The sequence below is a fragment of the Giraffa tippelskirchi genome, chromosome 11 (genome assembly GCF_054371585.1).
Source record: "Giraffa tippelskirchi isolate mGirTip1 chromosome 11, T2T-mGirTip1v1.2.pri, whole genome shotgun sequence".
Taxonomy (NCBI): Eukaryota; Metazoa; Chordata; class Mammalia; order Artiodactyla; family Giraffidae; genus Giraffa; species Giraffa tippelskirchi.
In genome coordinates this window covers 41158925-41181741 of record NC_137285.1, presented here as the reverse complement: position 1 = coordinate 41181741, position 22817 = coordinate 41158925, and the positions used below count along the sequence as shown (strand labels likewise).

At 38.8% G+C, this 22817-nt stretch overlaps 1 protein-coding gene across 7 annotated transcripts in view; it reads right to left on the bottom strand.

The window, feature by feature from the left end:
* Positions 1 to 22817, bottom strand: part of C11H4orf33 (chromosome 11 C4orf33 homolog) — an 855122-nt gene that overhangs the window by 714897 nt on the left and 117408 nt on the right. For 3 of the 7 annotated variants that reach the window (XR_014068174.1, XR_014068173.1, XR_014068172.1), the window contains one exon: positions 1352 to 1486. The exons of 2 other annotated variants lie outside the window; for them this stretch is intronic. The gene's annotated coding sequence lies outside the window, so the exon portion shown is untranslated. Of the gene's footprint in view, positions 1 to 597; positions 1487 to 22817 lie in introns of those variants that run through there. 2 more of the 7 variants (XR_014068171.1, XR_014068170.1) reach the window with 1 other exon arrangement.

Sequence of the window (22817 nt, the reverse complement as noted above, 5' to 3'; positions counted from 1 at the left end):
GAAAGCTCAGAATTAGGGAACCAGCCTGAGAGCTAATGCAATAATCCAGAAATGATGGTGGCTTGTGCCAGGCTGGTGCCAGTAGATGTGGTGAAAAATGGTCAAATTCTGACAGAGAAGAGTTAAAAGGATTTGCTGTAAAACTAGATTTGTAGTGTGAGAGAGAGATGAATCAAGGATTACTCTGAGGTTTGAGGCTGAATAACTGGGAAAATGGAGTTGTCATAACTGAGATGGAAAAGACTGTAGGAAAAATTGATTTGTGAGGTCAAAATGTATTGGGCACCAGTTTCAGCCCTTGTGGAATGGGGCCGACTCCTTCCCCTCACACCATCAACCAATTGTGAGGACACCAGCTGGTGTCCTATAATTTAACTCAACTCTGATATTATGTACCTGAAGATAACATTAGATTTCACAGGTTAAGGGCGGGCTCAATTCTACAAGAATCCCCCACCCCAACTTCAGATGCCAGTCACAAGCCCAAGTTGTTACCTGTGCTTCTAACAAACTGGCCATAAATCAGAGGTTTCCATGACCCCATCCTTCCTTGGGTTTGATTAATTTGCTAGAGTGGCTCACCAAACTCAGAGGAGATTTTACTCAGTAGATCACCAGTTTATTATTCAAGGATATAATTCAGGAATGGCCAGAAGGAAGAAATACACGGGCAAGGTGGGAAAGAGTGAGGCACTTCCATGCCATCTCTAGGCACACCACTCTTTCCAGATTGCCATGTGTTCACCAAGCTGGAAGCTCTTTGAACTCTTTCTTTTGGGAAACTCTTTCTTTTGGGAACTCTTTCTAATGGAAGCTCCATTTCATAGGTCTAATTGATTAAATCATTGGCCATTGGCAACTGAACTCTATATTTAGCCCTTATCCACTCCCTGGAAGTAAGGGGTGTGAGACAGAGTTTCAATTCTAATCACAAGGTCGGTTCTGGCAACCAGCCCTTACCCTTTGGTGCATTCCAGTCACCTCATTTGCGTAACAAAAGGCCTTTCTCTCTCATTATTTAGGAAATCCTAAGGGTTTTAAGAGCTGTGGGCCAGAAATGGGGACAAAGACCAAAGACCAAATATACATTTCTTAAAGTAAATCACTATAATGGAAATTCAAGAGCCCAGTCTGGGATATGTTTAGCTTGAAATGCCTATTATGCAGCCAATTAAAGACACCAAGAAGCCACTTAAATATATGGCTTGGAGACATATTCAGCTGTAGGCTGCCATCCACCTGGCTGGCAGAGAATCCAACCTCAGTCATTATCAGGGTAATTTTCCTCTCCATTGGACATTAGGATCACAGGCTTACATTACGCCAGAAACCAGGAAGGACATGTCCTTACTCTCTGAGGACCCCAGCACTGCAGTTTCTTTTCCTCCACGCTGCTGTCAAGAACTGGTACTTGAGTCATCGCCCATAGGCTTGTCCACTTGTCCACATGCATGACCTTCTCAAACATTCTGAAGCGAAAGTATCTCTAGAGAGAGAAGGGAAATGTGGGCCTTTCAAAAGGTCTTTCCTTGAGATTTTTCCATAGAGTAAGAATGGGGGAAAGAGATACTATTACCAGGTAATGTTTTTTAAAAATCTAAACAAAACACTCATTTACACTAAGACTATGCACATCCTTAAGTATGTCTTTCTCTTTTACCATTCAGTGTTTAGGTTTATATGTCCATTCAAGTCTGTTAGTTTACTTGACTACAACCTGATGAAGAAACATGAAGCTTAGGGAAGTTCAGGGGTTGACCAGCGCTCACACAAACAACAAAAAAATAGTATCTTTGGATTAAATGACTGCACATAAAACCTAGCACCCAAATTTGAAGTCAAGTATCCAGGTCTTTTTTTTAGTGCTCCTTTACCTTATCACAAGTTGTCACCTTCAAGTGAAGAGATGGAAATGATTTGTATCTAGCCTATTAATCGTTGAAATGTACATGAGTGCTTCAGAACTGCTATACTTACAGTACATGTCATGGTCTGTGCACGGGTTGGAAAAGAATTTCCAGACATGAGGCAGAATGAGAGGGAAATAAAGTTTATTGGAGTGGGAGATGCTGTTAGAACAGCGGGCCAGCTCAAGGGAGAACCAACGTTGAACAGGGGTCCTTAGGTCCACTTTTATACCCAGGGTACAAGGAGTGGGACAGGGGTCTTGTGGGTCATTAGCTGATTGGATGAGGCATGTATACTGGGTGGGGGAAGAGTAAGGCAAATACCTTCTCCCTACGGGGTAGGAGGGGAGACAGGTTATACTGTTCCATTAATAGTTACAACATGGAGGAGGGCAGGATGATAAGGGTCTGTTTTTTCTGTTCCTGAATTCCAAGACCCTCCTTGGTTTTACCTGTTCTTTCATCCTTGAGGCACCAGTTTATATAAGTATAGAATAATGCTTCTGGTATATTTCCAGTTTAAAAACAGGTTCTCATTGTACCAAGGGTTTCCCAGGTGGCTCAAGTGGAAAAGAATCGTCTGCCAATGCATGAGCCACAGAGACATGGGTTCCATCTCTGGGTCAGGAAGACCCCTTGGAGAAGAAAATGGCAACCCATTCCAGTATTCTTGCCTGGACAATCCCATGGACAGAGGAGCCTGGTGGGCTACAGTCCACAGAGTCACAAGAGTCAGACACAACTTAGCAACTACACCACCACCACCCATTGTACCAAAATGTATTGTATTCATTAAATAATCTGACCAAACCCAACATTTTAATCAATCCATCTCATTTATCTACTATATGAGAAAGTAAATATCCTTCTTTTCCTTTAACTGTATGTTCAAGATCTGATGTTACAAATCTTTACTTGTCATTAAGGTGGCTCTTTTTTTTTCTCATAAGTAAAATTTACTTCAAAGATACTTTCAAAAGATAGCTATTCATTTCGGCTGAAAAGCATTAGATCTTTAAATTCAAAAAATATTTCACTGAGCTTCTTCCGAAGCAAAATTTCTTAAAGTACTCAACCAACTTGTGAAATATTTTGGTTTTATATAAGCTTTCACTGATTCTAGGCAACATTTTGACAAACAAGTTTAGCATTGAAACTAACAGTTGCAATTCAGTAGAAAGAAGTTCTCTCTTTTTCATTTTAGTAACATTTCTGCACAAATTCCAAAACGATAGGGTCCCTGTTATTCCGGGTATAATGCTCATTACTCATGTCTGCCGGGGCATTATTGGATGTATACTTTGGAATAAAGGGGGCTTTTACAATGTCTAATATGATGTCCTTTGCAATCTGTTATTAGCCTGTGCATCGCCTTGCCAGTTAATCATCCCATTACAGAATTTGAAAATCTGACAACCCAGAGGGATTGAAATTCAGTGTGCTACAAGATTAGAAATAGCTATATGGAAATGAAGTAAGGATAACAAACGTTGTAGATTGGTACATAAAATAGAGACTTTGAAAAATGTTTGTTCTGGAGATCTCTCAATACTTTAACCATAAAAAAAAAACAAGGGCAACAAACAAGCAGGGAGACCAGAGAATCATTGACTTGACCACAGGTGAGAAATAAAATAAAACCAGCAATTTGTACGGTATTTCTTGGAAGCTCTCCAACACATTTAAAAATCAAACTAATATATGCACCAGCTCTCTATTTACCTGCCCTGTCACTTGAGAGCAGAAGAGGCCGATGCATTTTGTCAGTAATCCCCAGAACTACACAGCGCCATTAATCTTACCGCTTGTTTATGTGTTATGGTTGATCCCTTTGCTTCCATGTACTTTGCTGCCATCTCCAGGAAACTGTGATGACAAGAACAGTCCAAACTAGAAGGCTGTTACAGCCCTATAAAAAAGTCTTGGGGTTTTTTAAAGTGCCTGCACTTGAAAGCATCTTTAATAGAAAGACCTTTGGAAATTCAAAATATTTCCAGCTATCAATGGTATTAGATCACAGATACAATATATATTGGTTATTTGTAACTAAAAATCACACCTTAAAACAAGTTTCATTAGCAAAATGCCAAATACACAAGAAATCCCATTAAAATAACATGTCTAATTCCCATACTGTTAAAGATAATAGAAAAATACTTTGTCATGAATATTTTTATTGCTATAACAGGCCAAAGAATTAATGGTAAATTGGTCTACATTGATTATATTGAATTACTACAAATTCAAATCATTTTCAGTGAACAAGTTCTCTAAAGGAGATAGCGCACACTGAAATTCCATTTGCTAGTGACCATAAAAGAGGGTAATAAAAAAGCTGAAGGCAGGAATTTGTGGATTTCTAGAAAAAAATTCTAAATCAGGGAGGTTGGGGATCAGTGCTAAAGATTTTAAATTCGGTAAACTTCTACCTGTAGGATGGTTACTGCCAGACAGACCCCCTTCACTGGCATATAAAGAAAATGGAAACAATTTTGAAAGCACTCAGGGAAAACTGAAGGTACTTCTCAGCCAGGAATAGACAGCAAGTGCATTGAGGTTCAGTATCACGTATGCAAAGGCACAGACTCTGTTCACAGTGTCAGGGCAGGGAACGCTAGCATGTGACTGACAAACTTGGGAAAGAGAGAGTGCCTGCTCTGACTTTAATTATTTATGTTTGGTCAAAAATGTACAATATAATAACTGAACAACTCTTTATTTCATAGATGACATTTGATATCTGAACAATACATGTCCACACTGAAGATAAAGTAATGGATATCTGACCACGCTTTTCATCTTTTAATAAAAGACCATGCACTAAATAACATTTCCAATCCTTGGGACAACTGCCATTGTTTTGAAGCAAACTGCTACACCTTTGGAGGAAGGAAAGATAGCTCACAAGCAGACTTCTCTACAGAAACTAAGCCACAGTCAATGTGCAAATAAATGTGAGAGTAGTACAAGTTAATACTAATAGTTTTTCTAATCCTATTTTTTTAATACTGAAAAAAATGTCTAACAATGGACTCAATTTTCTTGAAAATATTAAGGCTAAAAAATCAACAATCATAAGGAAAATATCAACAGAATGAGTCAGCCAATTAAAGGTTCCTTGATAGAGAAGAGGCCTTGACTTGGAAAACAAACCAGGGAAAACTAGGTAAAAGATGTCATTTCAGCACATACAGTATACAATAGGTAACAGACAAATGGGAGGCAGTGATTTCACTATGCACAGAATACTCAAAAGGGAGACCAATTAGATTTATCAGAAGACTTTGAACTTTTTTGAAGTATAAAAGACTGATGGCTCATAAATTTGAAAACTATACAAGCTTGGTTTGCCATAGACATCATCAAATTTACTTTATAAATAAAATTGTCTACACCACCCAGACCAGGAAAATGAGCAATTCTTAAGGTCTATACATTTTTTTCTGTCCATTATCTTTAGATTAGACCAAAGGAATGGAAAAGGCAGTTCCCTTCACTATAAATTAGTCTAAAATGTAATCAGGCTCTTGGTTGTCATTTGCCCAGAAAACAGCTCTTCCAGCAGAGCTGCCAAGTGCACTGCCTTCTGTAAATGGACCCATGTTGAATAAATGAAGGGGCCAGTCCTTGTCCTAGTCTGATAAGTAGCCTCCATCCCATTAAGCACAAGACACAAGAAGAGGCAAAGCCCCATAATTCTAATATACCAGCTGTCCTAATTATTATAGAAGGAAAATTGTGTGGTAAAACCAACACAATATTGTAAAGTAAAAAATAATAATAATAAACAAATAAAACTGGAAAAAAAGAAAGAAAATTGATATCTTAATGCTGATTTTAGTAGGCATGAGAAAAGAAAAGTTTTAGTGATCAGCTGCATAACAGAACCTGTTTACAAACACTTTTATACATCTAAACTATAAGAAATATGTCTATGAAAGATACATTGGTACACCCCAATGTGCCCAATGAATGTATGTGCTAATGTTCAGAGTTTGTAACATATTTCCACCAGATACAAAAATTCCCCCTAAACCCTAAATTTGCCCCAAAACTAATGGCAAAAAAGCAATATTCAACCCAGAAAATAATTTTCATTGATTATACTATCCTTTCAGGCTATTTCCCTTTCTATAGGCTATAATATTAGTCATTTTTATGCAATAATTTCACGGACTTGTTAGGAGGATGAAATAATATAATATATACACAAAGTGCTTATAAATGTAAAAGAGGTATAGAAAGTTTATTTTTATTTTTACTGAGTAGAAAGGAACTTCTCCCCAAACTTCTCAGGCTCTCAAAATTGTGCCTCAAATATAAACATATACAAAATAAACTGATGTACACATTTAAATTGATGGCATTATGAGATAAAAATTTCAAAATAGAATGAAAGTATTTTTTCTCAAGATTGGCTGGTTGGAGCAAAGGGAATCTGACGCTAAATCATTCTACCGCTAGCACAGACTGAAGGGAACCAGCCCAGACCTAGGAAGGCTCAGTCTAGGGGAGAAAGCACAATGCTTTATCAGGACAGGGGGTAACCTGCGTAAGAGTTGGACTCTAGCAGATAGCACCACGGTTAACATCTCTGTCCAGATCAGCAATGAAGCTGACAGATTGTAACCAAGTCATTCCATAGCCACTCTGTGAGCTCACTGCCCCTCTTTACACACAGCAACTGAAGCAGGTTGCATCTTTTCTGCTAACCTGGTTAGGAGGCATCAGCTGGAGTCTTAAAACGGAAATTAGTACAGACAAAGCAGAAAAGGAGGTAGGAGCAAACAGTCTCCACTAAATAATCTTTGAAGGTCTAGATATCCATAGCCCTTTGGAATATATTTTGTCTTTAAACCATCTTGAAGTTCATTTCCCGCCTGTTCCCTTTAGCTTATTTGACCCTCACTAGAATTCTTCTGATCCTGTCTTGATTCACAAAATAACTAGTTGGATGCCTTCTTTACATGCCTATGGCACTCAATGCTCACTTTTCAGTGACTTCTGTCCTACTGAATTAAAATTACCTATGTATCTGTGTATTTCCCAACTGTTCGTTTTTGACTAGTACTTTCCTCTATATAGTTCACTCAGACCACCAATCGGAATTCTGCCTACTTGGGTGATACCTCTGAAGGTCATTAAAACTATAATGAACACCCACTTGGAACCCTGTAACCTCTCATATTCACTCATACCTTAATGGACACTTCATTCTGAGTTGCCCACATCCTGAAGCTGTTTCGGAGAAGGCAATGGCACCCCACTCCAGTACTCTTGCCTGGAAAATCCCATGGACGGAGGAGCCTGGTAGGCTACAGTCCATGGGGTCGCTAAGAGTCGGACACGACTGAGCAACTTCGCTTTCACTTTTCCCTTTCATGCACTGGAGAAGGAAATGGCAACCCGCTCCAGTATTCTTGCCTGGAGAATCCCAGGGATGGCGGAGCCTGTGGGCTGCCGTCTATGGGGTCGCAGGCGACTGAAGCGACTTAGCAGCAGCAGCAGCAGCAGAAGCTGTTTCTGTGTATGAAGTCTGCTTAGAAACTAAGAAATCCTGGTGGGGACAGCATACCAAATAGAAGTCAGATACAATCATGAACATGTAATAAATTAATGGAAAGTCTGGAGGACAGCTGATAGTGCCAAAAATAAATGTGAGTTCAGGAACACTATCTCCTACATTATGGCTGGTGCAAGAGAAACTGCATAAGCAAAAAAAAAAAAAAAAATGCCTGCCAGTTTTCTAGAAATCAATTTATTTAACTTTTTCTCCTGAGTGAATCAATTCACAATGACAGTAAACATTTATTTAATAACCTACAGTGTAGAAACATTGTGTTGGATGTTGGATGAGGAAACACACAAAAAGTTGAAAAGGTTTATAGAGGTCTACCATGTTCATGGAAAGCCTATTCAAGTTACAAGAATGTGCGATGAGGGAGGGAAGGGAGGCTCAACAGGGAGGGGTTATATGTATAATTGTGGCTGATTTGCATTGTTGTATGGCAGAAACCAACACAACATTGCAAAGCAATTTTCTTCCAATTAAAAAATAAACCAAAAAAAAAAAGAATGTGACTTTGTGAGTTATTTCCTCTTACACCCCATTTCAGCAAATGAGGAATCTCTTTGCAATCATGTGAACACACTTGGATTCTATCCTCAGTAGCAGTCAAGCACCTGGAGATGAGCAGCAATGTGCGGCAACCTTTGCTTGTGGCACGCGGCAATGATGTGCTTGGCCCACGACTCTTCTCACTCTTTCCTACAAGTGCTCATGGCTTCTTAATTACAGTGGTGATGATCTTCTGCATTGTTTGCATTGCTTTATTCCTTTATCTTTATTGTTGCGTTTTGCCTTAACAGTTCAACTACATAAAATCAAGAACGCTCTGTCAGTTAAATGATGAAGCATCAAAGTGTTCTGTGGAAATTCCATTTTAGATTTAGGAGGACTCATCCTTGAGGGATATTTCAGGAACAAATTATCCTCTCAAAGCTGAGGAAAGGAAGAGAGGGACAAACTGTAAAATAATAATAACAATTTTCCCCAATAATTACATAAATTCAATTACCAAGGAGTTTCTTGAAGAACTGGAAAAATATTTTAAAATTTCAGAAAGAAGAATCAGTATGTGATTGTTGCCATGATACTTGGGGATGAGAGGGAGAAAAGAATAGTGAAGTTGTACCTACAAAACATTTAAATAATTAAACTACACTGATGAAATCAGTATGGGCTTCCCAAGAGGCTCAGGGGTAAAGAATCTGCCTACAATGCAGGAGATGTAGGAGACACAGGTTTGATCTCTAGGCGGAGGAGATCCCCGGGAGAAGGAAATGGTAACCCACTCCAGTATTCCTGCCTGAGAAATTCCATGGACAGAGAATCCTAGTGGGCTACAGTACATGGAGCTGCAAAAAGTCAGACATGACAGAGCACTCACAATGAAAACAATGAAATCAGTATAATATTGGCATAGAAAGAGACAAATACATAAATGAAACAGAAGAGAAAATCCAAAACAGATCCAAGTATACGTAATAACAATATACGATAAAAGAAGCACTTCAATCTGCTGGAAAAGAGGGTGTTTGTATAATTGTGTACATAAATGGAAAAAATTGAAGACAGATTTTTACTTCATATAAAAACAAATTTAAGATGGGTTTATAACTTAAACCTGAAAAAAACTATGAAAAATATTTTAAAATAGAAGATTATTTATAAAACCCCAAGGTAGGGAAATTCTTAAGCAATAAAGGGAACCCAGAAGTCACAAAGAAGATAATTAATTTTTTAAAGTAGTAAAACAAAAAGAATTCAGCTTGGTATAAAACACCATAAACAAGGTCAAGGAAAAAACTATATTCTTAAAAAAAACTCTAAAAAAGTCATGGCTGATAAATACTATTCCTATAATGCAAAATGCTTCTACTGACTAATAAGCAAAACAAATCTTGCCATAGAAAAATGGGAAAAACAAAATCAAAAGGCAATGTAAAGAAGAAGAAATGCAATTTACAGAGACACAAATGCTCAACCAGAAAATAACAAGAAAAATACAAAAGTAAGATAACCAGATTTTTTTCACCCATTATTGATGCAAACAAATAAGACAGGTATTTCCAGTGCTAATGAGGATGTGGAACCCACGCAATCTCATGCAGTGGTGTCAGCAGTCTGAATTGCTTCTTTTTGTAAAGTATCTGAAAGTTTCTGCTAAAATATTAAATGTGCACAGCCTTTGACTCAGTAATTCTATTTATAGAAATCCACTGTATGGAAAAAAACACAAATACAAAAAGATGCACATAGGAAAATATTTCCTGCAGCATTATTAGAAACACCAAAATGACTGGAAACAACCTGAATGGCTATAAATAAAGTAGTGGTTAAGTATGATAAGACAATATAGATGATTCTGCAGTTGTTAGAGAGGAGTGGTTTTGTACTGACCTGAAAATCTGATATGTAATTAAGCGGGAAAAAAAAGCAAGTTGTATGCCAATATTTATAATATAATCTTATTATGAAATAAAGAAAAACCTCTATAAATGTGTATATATTTTCATATATGTATGCAGATCAGGAAGCAACAGTTAGAACTGGACATGGAACAAAAGACTGCTTCCAAATCGGGAAAGGAGTACATCAAGGCTGTATATTGCCACTCTGCTTGTTTAACTTATATGCAGAGAACATCATGAGAAACATTGGGCTGGATGAAGCACAAGCTGGAATCAAGATTGTTGGGAGAAATATCAATAACCTCAGATATGCACATGACACGACCCTTATGGCAGAAAGCAAAGAAGAACTAAAGAGTCTCTTGATTTAAGTGAAAGAGGAGAGTGAAAAAGTTGGCTTAAAGCTCAACATTCAGAAAACTGAGATCATGGCATCTGGTCCCATCACTTCATGGCAAACAGATGGGGAAACAGTGGAAACAGTGTCAGACTTTATTTTGGGGGGCTCCAAAATCACTGCATATGGTGACTGCAGCCATGAAATTAAAAGACACTTACTCCTTGGAAGAGAAACTATGACCAACCTAGACAGCATATTGAAAAGCAGAGATGTTACTTTGCCAACAAAGGTCCGTCTAGTCAAGGCTATGGCTTTTCCAGTAGTCATGTATGGAGGTGAGAATTGGACTGTAAAGAAAGCTGAGCACCAAAGAATTGATGCATTTGAACTGTGGTGTTAGAGAAGACTCTTGAGAGTCCCTTGGACTGCAAGGAGATCCAACCAGTCCATCCTACAGGAAATCAGTCCTGAATATTCATTGCAAGGACTGATGTTGAAGCTGAAACTCCAATACTTTGGCCACCTAATGTGAAGAACTGTCTCATTGGAAAAGATCCTGATGCTGGGAAAGATTGAGGGCAGGAGAAGAAGGGGACGACAGAGGATGAGATGGTTGGATGGCATCACTGACTCAATGGACATGAGTTTGAGTAAACTCCGGGAGTTGGTGATGGACAGTGAGGCCTGGCGTGCTGCAATCCATGGATTCACAAAGAGTCAGACACAACTGAGTGACTGAACTTAACTTATGCATATATTGGGTTGGCGAATAAGTTTGTTCAGTTTTTTCCATACAATGTTAAAGGAAAACCCACATGGACAGTTTGGCCAACCCAATATGTCCATCTGTAGATACACATACATATTAAAAAAAAAAAAAAAAAAAAGGAAGAATACCAGGATACCCACAAAATGTTAACATTATTTTTTTTCAGGAAGATAGGATTAGAGGCATTATAGAAGGGGAAACTAAGAATTGTTCCTTCATATACCTTTGTATTGTTTGAATGTTTATGATAAGCATATTAATTTAAAACCTTACGCATATTTTAGAAGTGGCAGCTGACATTTTACCCTTACTTTAATTATTTATGCAACAAGTATTTATTGGTGTTTAAGCTTAAAACTAAAATTGTATAATTCCTTTAAAAAATTCAAAATAAACCCAGTCAACAAGCAAAATCATTTAGCTGTTTGGGATATATTTTGCAAGAGTGAAATCATTCAATTAGTTTTACTCATCCATTAGGCTTAAAATTTTATTGCAGTAGTGTTGTGGTTAGAACACAAATTAGTAACATGGGTACAGTAATGAAAAATATTGTTATTTATTCTATACTATATGACAAAAACCCAAATACTCTATAAGTATTTGACAAGATTCAGGAGTTTTTCTTTTAATATATATTCTACCTCAGTTACTCTATGGATTCCATCTTATGAGAAGACATACCTCAAGACAAAAATATAAATCTAAATTCTCATACTTGACTGTAAATCTCCTTCCTGCACTTTGGGTAGCTATTGCGTTTATCAGAAGCCCAGAAGTTCAACTCATTAAGTTCTCCTAAGAGAAGTCACAAGAAAATTGAAGATGTGCGGATGTGTGTGTATGTGTGTGTGTGAGTTAGTCACTCAGTCATGTCTGACTCTGTGACCCCATGGACTGTAGCCTGCCAGGCTCCTCAGTTCATGGAAATTGAAGATAATATTTGCCAAATGTTGACTTGAGAGACCCACTACACTTTTATAAAAAGCAGAGACATTACTCTGCCAACAAAGGTCCGTCTAGTCAAGGCTATGGTTTTTCTGGTGTTCATGGATGCATGTGACAGTTGGACTATAAAGAAAGCTGAACGCAGAAGAATTGATGCTTTTGAACTGTGCTGTTGGAGAAGACTCTTGAGAGTCCCTTGGACTGCAAGGAGATCCAACCAGTCCATCCTAAAGGAAATCAGTCCTGAATATTCATTGCAAGGACTGATGTTGAAGCTGAAACTCCAATACTTTGGCCACCTGATGCGAAGAGCTGACTCATTGGAAAAGACCCTGATGCTGGGAAAGATTGAGGGCAGGAGGAGAAGGGGATGACAGAGGATGAGATGGTTGGATGGCATCACCGACTCAATGGACATGGGTTTGGGTGGACTCCGGGAGTTGGTGATGGACAGGGAGGCCTGGCATCCTGCGGTTCATGGGGTCACAAAGAGTCGGACGTGATTGAGTGACTGAACTGAACTGAAGAGGTGTATTATGTACTGATTCCTCTAGACTCTCCAGGCTCTCTGTTTCTACTAATGCCTCCATTCCTTCACGTTTAGGGGGAGACGGAAAATCCTAGGGAGTCAGAAATAAACATACCATCCAATATACTTATTATTCTAGGTTCCTGATACATTTTTCTGTTCTCCCTTGATATCTGTCTCTTTATTCTTTAATTTTTTTTCTTTCAATTGTTCTCTTTTTTAAGTGCTTTGGTGTAGTATTATTATTTTAAATTTGAATCTCTTTATTTTTAATTGGAGGATAATTGCTTTACAACGTTGTGTTGGTTTCTGCCATATAACAACACAAATCAGCCATAAATATACATATATCCTCTCACTTTGGAGCCTGCCTCCCACCACCTCCCCCTAGTCTCACCCCTGTAGGTCATCAAAGAGCACCAGGCCAAGCTCCCTGTGTTATACGGCAACTTCCCACTAGCTAGCTACTTTACACATGGTAGTGTATGTATGTCAGTGATACTCTCTCAATTCGTCCCACCCTCTCCATCCCCATCTCTGCCCACAAGTCCATTCTCTATGTCTTCATCTCTACTCCTGCCCTGCAAATAGGTTCATTAGTACCATTTTTCTAGATTACATTTGTTGTTGTTTTAGTTGCTAAGTCATGTCCAACTCTTTTGTGACCCCACGGACTCTAGTTTGCCAGGCTCCTTTGTCCATGGAATTTCTCAGGCAGGAATACTGGAGTGGTTGCCATTTCCTTTTCCAGGGGATCTTCCTGACCTGGGGATCGAACCCATGTCTCCTGCATTGGCAGGTAGGTTCTTTACCACTGAGCCATTAGGAAAGCCCCCTAGATTCCATATATATTAATATATGATGTTTGTTTTTCTCTTTCTGACTTACTTCACTTTGTATTACAAGCTGTAGGTTTGTCCATTTCAGGTCAACTGACTCAAATTCATTTCTTTTTTATGGCTAAGTAATATTCCATTGTATATATGTACCACAACTTTATCCATTCATCTGCCGATGGACATTTAAGTTGCTTCCGTGTCCTACCTATTGTCAATAGTGCTGTAATGAACATTGTGGTACCTGTATTTTTTTTGAATTATGGTTTTCTCAGGACATGTGTGGTGCTTCCCACAAGGCACTAGTGGGAAAGAACCTGCCTGCCAATTCAGGAGATGCGAGAGATTCAAGTTCAATCCTCGGGTCGGGAAGATCCCCTGGAGAAGGGCTTGGCAACCCATTCCAGTATTCTTGCCTGGAGAATCCCATGGACAGAAGAGCTTGGCGGGCTACAGTCTATAGGGTCACAAAGAGTCAGACATGACTGAAGCAACTTAGCACATACACACAGGGCACATGCCCAGTAGTAGGATTGCTGGGTCATATGTTAGTTTTATCCCTAGTTTTTTAAAGAATCTCCTTACTGTTCTCCATAGCGGCTGTATAAATTTACATTCCCACCAACAGTGCAATAGGGTCCCCTTTTCTCCATATGCTTTCCAGAATTTAAAGAATTATATAATTCTTATTACTCTTTTTTCAAAAATACTAAAGTGTACAAACTTAAGACAGTTCTTTACACAAGGAAACAGTAACTAAATAGATATCCAGTTGAGCTATTTCAAATCCTCAAAGGTGATGCTGTGAAAGTGCTGCACTCGATATGCCAGCAAATCTGGAAAACTCAGCAGTGGCCACAGGACTGGAAAAGGTCAGTTTTCATTCCAATCCCAAAGAAAGGCAATGCCAAAGAATGCTCAAACTACTGCACAATTGCACTCATCTCACATGCTAGTAAAGTAATGCTCAAAATTCTCCAAGCCAGGCTTCAGCAGTACGTGAACCGTGAACTTCCAGATGTTCAAGCTGGTTTTAGAAAGGGCAGAGGAACCAGAGATCAAATTGCCAATATCCGCTGGATCATCGAAAAACCAAGAGAGTTCCAGAAAAACATCTATTTCTGTTTTATTGACTATGCCAAAGTCTTTGACTGTGTGGATCACAATAAACTGTGGAAAATTCTGAAAGAGATGGGAATACCAGACCATCTGACCTGTCTCTTGAGAAACCTGTATGCAGGTCAGGAAGCAACAGTTAGAACTGGACATGGAACAACAGACTGGTTCCAAATAGGAAAAGGAGTATGTCAAGGCTGTATATTGTCACCCTGCTTATTTAACTTATATGCAGAGTACATCATGAGAAATGCTGGGCTGGAAGAAACACAAGCTGGAATCAAGATTGCTGGGAGAAATATCAATAACCTCAGATATGCGGATGACACCACCCTTATGGCAGAAAGTGAAGAAGAACTAAAGAGCCTCTTGATGAAGGTGAAAGAGGAGAGTGAAAAAGTTGGCTTAAAGCTCAACATTCAGAAAACTAAGATCATGGCATCTGGTCCCATCACTTCATGGCAAATGGATGGGGAAACAGTGGAAACAGTGTCAGACTTTATTTTTTGGGGCTCCAGAATCACTGTTGATGGTGACTGCAGCCATGAAATTAAAAGACGCTTACTCCTTGGAAGGAAGGTTATGGCCAACCTAGATAGCATATTTAAAAGCAGAGACATTACTTTGCCAACAAAAGTCCGTCTACTCAAGGCTATGGTTTTTCCAGTGGTCATGTATGGATGTGAGAGTTGGACAGTGAAGAAAGCTGAGTGCCGAAGAATTGATGCTTTTGAACTGTGGTGATGGAGAAGACTCTTGAGAGTCCCTTGGACTGCAAGGAGATCCAATCAATCCATCCTAGAAGAGATCAATCCTGGGTGTTCATTGGAAGGTCTGATGTTGAAGCTGAAACTCCAATACTTTGGCCACCTCATGCGAAGGGTTGACTCATTGGAAAAGACCCTAATGCTGGGTAGGATTGGGGGCGGGAGGAGAAGGGGACGACAGAGGATGAGATGGTTGGATGGCATCACCCACTCGATGGACATGGGTTTGGGTAGACTCCGGGAGTTGGTGATGGACAGAGAGGCGTGGCGTGCTGCAATTCATGGGGTCGCAAAGAGTCGGACATGACTGAGCGACTGAACTGAACTAATACAGTCTTTATTCATAAAGGTGGATTTATGCTTTATTCATGACTGGGATTAGTGTATTTTGAAAGAGGTCCCAAACAGCTAGCGCATCCTTTCACCCAGTGAGGACACAGAGAGAAATCAGCAGTTTATAACCCAGAAGAGGGCCTTTATCAGAAACCAACCAGCATCCTAATCATGGACTTCCAGTCTCTAAACTGTGAGGCTTAAATTTCTGCTGTTTATAAACTACCTAGTCTGTGGGGTTTTTTATTATAGCAGTCCCCAAAAGCTAAGACAAGGATGAAAGACATATTTACTTGATTAGTTCCCCCAATGTATTAGGTTTAAATCTGACAGAACTTAAACTTTCCAGGGGCCTTCTGAAAGTACAAGCACGTGTATTAATTAAGCACCACTCAATTAATCTTAGAGTTTGGCCATTCTTTTTTAAGAAAAAATTGATTTTTCTGAGCTTTTCTGCTCTCAATAATAGATTCTTAGAGAAAAAAACCTTAGAAAGTATTTCCTTGCCTGTATCACTCTATTTAAGAATTGTCTCCTTTTTCCCCAAAGGAGTTTTTATTGTAGAGAAGCACCAGAACTCTGCCACCATTTTATAATTCTCTGCCCTGTTTTCTGAGTGATTTAAACTTTCACATTTTACTAAGACTAGTTTTATTATGGAACATCTGAGTCTAAGTACTGACTCGTGGAAATTGTTTTCAATGTAAGTGCAAGCTCTACTACATAAGCTGCTGCTGCCATTCAATCCTTCAGTCGTGACTGAAGACCCCATGGACTGTAGTCTGCCAAGCTCCTCTGTCCATGGGATTTTCCCAGGAAGAATACTGCAGTGGGTTACCATGCCTTCTTCCAGGGGATCTTCCTTATCTAGGGATTGAACCCACATCTCCTATATCTCCTGCACTGCAGGCGGGTTCTTTACCACTGACCCACAGAGGAAGTCCCTACTACATAAGAGGTAGCTTCAAAAAAAGGCTGGGTCAGAATTAGGAATTTTTATAAGAATTGTATCTAATGTAAATACTTAACTATGTGTAGAGTTCTAATTGCCTTGGAAAAGTGCAACAAAAGCAGAAACGATAAAAGGTAACATGTCTCTCTGGATCTTTTGTGTTTCTAGCATTTTGTACACTGTAGACATTGTAGAAATATGGGATGAATAGATGAATGGATGAACAAATAAATAAAAGAATAAACACACTCACTGGGACCCATTTGTTTAAGTTAATACTTAAAATGGGAATGATATGCTATTTCTTAGGAATCTATGGACTGGCTAGATAGATTTTCTGCTGGTTTTGCCTTGGCTCATTCATTGAGCTGTATTTAGCTGCAGGACCAGCAGGCATAAAAGATCCAAGACTGCCATATTTAGATGTCCCGTAATAGGTATTAACTGTCAACTCAGATGCCCTGGTTTTCCTTCACATGGCCTCTCATCTTCTAATAAGTTAGACAGGCTTCCTTACATGACACACTTTAGGCAGCATTCCAAGGGTGAAGATAAAAACTTCAAGGCCTCTTGAGTCCTAAGCTTTGAAGCTCACACAGCATTACTTCTGCCACATATGTTGGTCAAAGAAAGACACAAAACCAACCAGGTTCCAGGGATGGTGAAATGCACTCCACTCTGGAAGTCAAGAGCTGCAAAGAATTTGTCCCTCAGTCTACCTTCTGGTCACAATTACTTACAACCCCTGCAGGTGCAAAATTACTCAGCCTCTCAAGAACCCAGAAAAGTCTCATCCAATCACAGCACTCCAAAATCCAATATCTAAAATCTGTATCCATATTTAGTTTACCACCTAACAAGGCACCATGAGATCAGCATCTTTCAAAACACACTGTAAGAATTTGAGCCCTATTAGTAATCAACCTCCTAGACTCCATTGGCTCACCCTTCCTTTGCATGACTTCTTCCCAAGTTGATACAGTATTTCTCCAACTCCTGACCTCTTGCTTTGTCTCACACTTTTGCCCCTATATTTGCTCCTCCTGTCAGCTGATACAATGTGTCTGCCATAACCCTAGGAACCTATCTCTGCAAATGTCATAGGTGGGATGAGCCACAGCTATGAACTGCCTGACCCCAGAAATAGATATTCCTCACCATGAGCACCAGAGGCAGAACTAGGCGTGACTGCTGTTTATGATCCCAGAGTGAAGAATGCAAGCCAACTGAACACTGTCAAAGCCAGGGTGAGTGCCTGAGGCAGGGGAAAAAATGTCATCACTGTGATCCCGACCTCAGAGGTAGCAGCTGCCACCAAGCCATGAGCAGGCACTGCCTACACCTTCTTGGGAGCCTAAGCAGCTTGGCTTTGATGAGGGACATCACCCGGGGCCAATTCCCCTGGGAGAGTGGAATTCCCCTGAGAGTGAGGAGAGACCCACCTCAGACTGTAGAAACTTCCCACAGGTCTTCCTGCAGCAGGCACTCCCCAAAAAACCCAACTGTGGGTTCCATACCTCTCTCTCTCCCCAGCCCGACTGAGAAAGTGAGCCCTAACAAGCTACTAATTTTGCCCCCTCTAGTCTGAGCAGGGAACTGACACCAGAAGGTGGGCTACAAGCAGAGGTGGGTCCAAAACCAAAGTGGAGCAGCAGAGTCTGTGTGAGCAAAGAAGAGGAAGGGAATGCGCTACTGCAGCCGAAGGTGCAGCAGATTAAATCTCCCGCAGTTAGCCTGAAACCATGGACTTTGGGGGCAAGTACAAGCTGAGGCAAGGCCAGATCTGAGTCTGAGCTGACCTCATAGAGCCCTCAGCAGGTTCAGAGACCTTCCTAGAAATATTAGAAGACTTTCTGAGAAGGCCGACTGGCTGGTGCTCCCTGTGTGGAGAGGACAATAGAGGACTCAAGAGGACATTCTTTTTCCTACTACTCTATACATATTCTTTTTTTTTCTTTTTTGTATTGTTCTAATATTTTTCTTTATTAGTCCTTTAATTTTAATTTTTTAACTTACTTTTTCCTTTTTTTAAAACATTTTACTTTTAAATAATTTTTCCCTATATTTACAGTACTCTATAGTTATATTGCATTCTTTCCATGTTTTTGATTTTGTATTTTTGCTAGTCTAGTTTTTAGTATTCATTTTCACTTACAGGTTTGTTTATTGGCTTGAATGCTCTCTTCAGTTTTGATTCCTGTTTTTTATTCCTTTTTTCTCTTTTCTTGTCTTTTTGTAAGTGTGTGTGTGTTTCTCTGGGTGTTCTTGTCTATGAGTGTTGCTTTCACCGTTTGTGTTAGGGTTTTGTCATCTGTGCTGTGTGGCTTGTGGAGTCTTGGTGCTACCACAAGGGGTCCGGCCTGAACATCCAAGGTGGGAGAACCCAGGAGTTTAGACCACCAGAGAACTCCCAACCCCTGGAACATTAATTGGCAAGAGCTCTCCCAAAGGACTCCATCTCAACACTAAGACCAAGTCCCACCCAAAGGCCAGCAAGTTCCAGTGCTGGACACCTCATGCCAAATCTTCAGCAAAACAGGAACAGAACCCAGCCCATTAGCAGACAGGCTGCCCAAAGCCATAACAAGCCCATAGATACCCCAAAATACACCACTGAACATGGCATTGCCCTTCAGAGAGACAAGATCCACCATCCCCCTGATATCAAAACCAAAGATGCCACAAAAAAAGAAAATTACAGGCCAATATCACTGATGAACATAGATGCAAAAATCTTCAACAAAATTCTAGCAAACAGAATCCAACAACACATTAAAAGGATCATATATCATGATCAAGTGGGCTGTATCCCAGGGATGCAGGGATTCTTCAATATATGCAAATCAATTAATGTGACATACCATAGTAACAAATTGAAAGATAAAAACCATATGATCATCTCAATAGATGCAGAGAAAGCTTTTGACAAAATTCAACACCCATTTATGATAAAAACTCTACAGAAGGTAGGCACAGAAGGAACCTACTTCAACATAATAAAGACCATATACAACAAATCCACAGGAAACATTATTCTCAATGATGAAAAAATGAAGGTATTTCCTCTAAGATCAGGCATAAGACAAGCATGCCCACTCTTGTTATTACTATTCAACATAGTTTTGGAAGTCCTAGCCATGGCATTCAGAGAAGAAAAAGAAATAAAGATTGGAAAAGAAGTAAAAACATTCACTGTTTGCAGATGACATGATACAATACACAGAAAACCCTAAAAATGCCACCAGAAAATTACTAGAGCTAGTCAATGAATATAATAAAGATGCAAGACATAAAATTAATACACAGAAATCCCTTGCGTTCCTACACACTAACAATGAGAAATCAGAAACAGAAACTAAAGAAATAATCCCATTCACCACTGCAACAAAAAAAATAAAATATCTAGGAATAAACCTACCTAAAAAGAAAAAAGACCTGTATGTACAAAACTTTAAGACACTGATAAAAGAAATCGAAGGTGACACAAACAAATGGAGAGCTATATCATGTTCTTGAACTGGAAGACTCAATATTGTGAAAATGACTATACTACTCAAAGCAATCTACAGATTCAGTGCAATTCCTATCAAACTACCAATGGCATTTTTCAGAGAATTAAAACAAAAAATTTTACAATTTATATGGAAACACAAAAGACCATGAATAGCCAAAGGAATCTTGACCAAGAAAAACGGATCTGGAGGAATCAATCTTCCTCACTTCAGACTATACCACAAAAATACATTAATACAATATTGTACTGGCACAAAAACAGAAATATAGAGCAATGAAATAAGATAAAAAGCCCAGAGATAAACCCAAACACCTATGGGCACCACATCTTTGACAAAGGAGGCAAGAATATACAACGGAAGAAAGACAGCCTCTTTAATTAGTGGTGCTGGGAAAACTGGACAGCTATATGTAAAAGAATGAAACTAGAACACTTCCTAACACCATTTGTCTATTTGTCACTATTTGAATCTATTTGTCACTTCCACCATATAATCATAAAGTGAAAGTTTCTCAATCATACCTGACTCTTTGTGACCCCATGGACTGTGGAATTCTCTAGGCCAAAATACTGGAGTGGGTAGCTGTTCCCTTTTCCAGGGAATCTTCCCAACCCAGGAATTGAACCAAGGTCTCCTGCATTGCAGGCAGATTCCTTACCAACTGAGCTATCAGGAAAGTCCTTCCTAACACCATACACAAAAATAAACTCAAAATGGATTAAAGACTTAAAATGTAAGGCCAGAAACTATAAAACTCTTAGAGGAAGACATAAGCAGTACTCTCTTTGATATAAATCACAGCAAGATCCTCTTTGACCCACCTCCTAGAGTAATGGAAATAAAAACAAAATGAAACAAGTGGGGCTTAATGAAACTTCAAGGCTTTTACACAGCAAAGGAAAAAATAAACAAGATTAAAAGACAACCCGCAGGGTGGGAGAAAATAATTGCCAATGAAACAACTGACAAAGGATTAATCTCCAAAATATATATGTAGCTCATACAGCTCAATATTGGAAAAACAAACAGCCCAATCAAAAAATGGGCAAAAAACCTAATTTCTTTCTCCAAAGAAGACATACAGACAGCCAATAAACATATGAAAATATACTCAACATCACCAATTATTAGAGAAATGCAAATTAAAATTACCATGAAGTATTAGCTCACACCAGTCAGAAAGACCATCACCAAAAAATATACACACAATAAATGTTGAAGAGGATGTGAAGAAAAGGGAACCTTTCTACATAGTTGGTAGGAAGGTAAACTGATACAGTCATTATGGAGAACAGTATGGAGATTCCTTAAAAAACTACAAATAAATCTACCATATGACCCAGCAGTCCCACTACTGGGCATATTCCCTGAGAAAGTCACAATTCTCAAAGACACATGTACCCCAATGTTCACTGCAGCCTTATTTACAATAGCCATGACATGGAAGCAACCTACATGTCCATCTAAGATGAATGGATAAAGACGATGCGGTGCACATATACAATGGAATATTAGCCATAAAAAAGAATGAATTATGGCTGATTCACTCTAACACAACATTGTGAAGCAAGTTTCCTCCAATTAAAAAATAAATTTAAAAAACTTTATAAAAAGACATAATGGAGGGATTAAGTTAAACTTTTGAAGTATTTCTAAAGTTGCTTAGAAAATCTAAGCAACTGAATTGTACTTATCACTTCAGTAATGATTTGTAGTTTAACAGTTCAGTGCTTCATTCACCTGTCTATAAAACAAAATAAAAAATTTCCCTAGGGTTGCACCTTACCTCCCACCAATTTACAATTTGTTACTGGGAAGATTTCCAAAGATATTGTTTTATATTTTACTTTTCTACCCCATGTTAAAGCTATACTGTTTTAAAGTAATCAACATTTTAATTGGCAAGTTCAATTATATAGAATAATCATCTTCTAAACATGTTGTCGCTCAGTCGTGTCCGATTCTTTGTGACCCCATGGACTGTAGCCAACCAGGCTCCTCCGTCCATGGGATTTTCCAGGCAAGAGTACTGGAGTGGGTTGCTGTTTCCTTCTCCAGGGGATCTTCCTGACCCAGGGATCGAACCCGGATCTCCCACATTGCAGGCAGAAGCTTTACCCTCTTCTAAACTATACCTCAAAGTAGTTTGATAAAGAAGAACCACTTTTATTAAATTTGATAGAACTCACTTACAATTAGCTTTCTAGAGAATAACTTCTATTTTAAAAATTACTATTCATGTTTCATTTTACACTCTTATTATAACCTTGGCCCTGATTTATTATGATAAAGAGAATGAAAATAGATATACTTCTGTCTTTTCAAACAGATTTCTGAAATGTTCATTTTGTGTACCCAAAGCAAGCTTGAATGAGGTAACCAAATCATCACAGTAATTCTTTTTGCTGAAAATAGAGTCAATGCAGATAAGTGAATATTATTTCTCAAGTGTACTTCTTTAATCTTGGTCTCCATTATACATGGACTCTGTGCAAAAGTGATATACCTTGAAATATAATTTACAATTGGAGATATTTGTTTGGAAATAGCACTTGTTATTTTCTGTGCCTAATATAGTTTAAAAAGCGTGACATGCCATGTCGCTGCCTATTTGCAATTTCACTTTGATATTCTCTACTAAAATAACCTTAAAATTTCATACTTGAATACTATCTTTAGGCATCACTTAAACAACCATCTATGTATTCATATAGCTGTTTATGCAGAATAGCTATTAAGGCATTCATACTTATTTTTCAAAAGATACATTTGAACCACATTCTAAACACCTCACTAGGCCAAATATAATTGATTCATTTACTCAACAAACA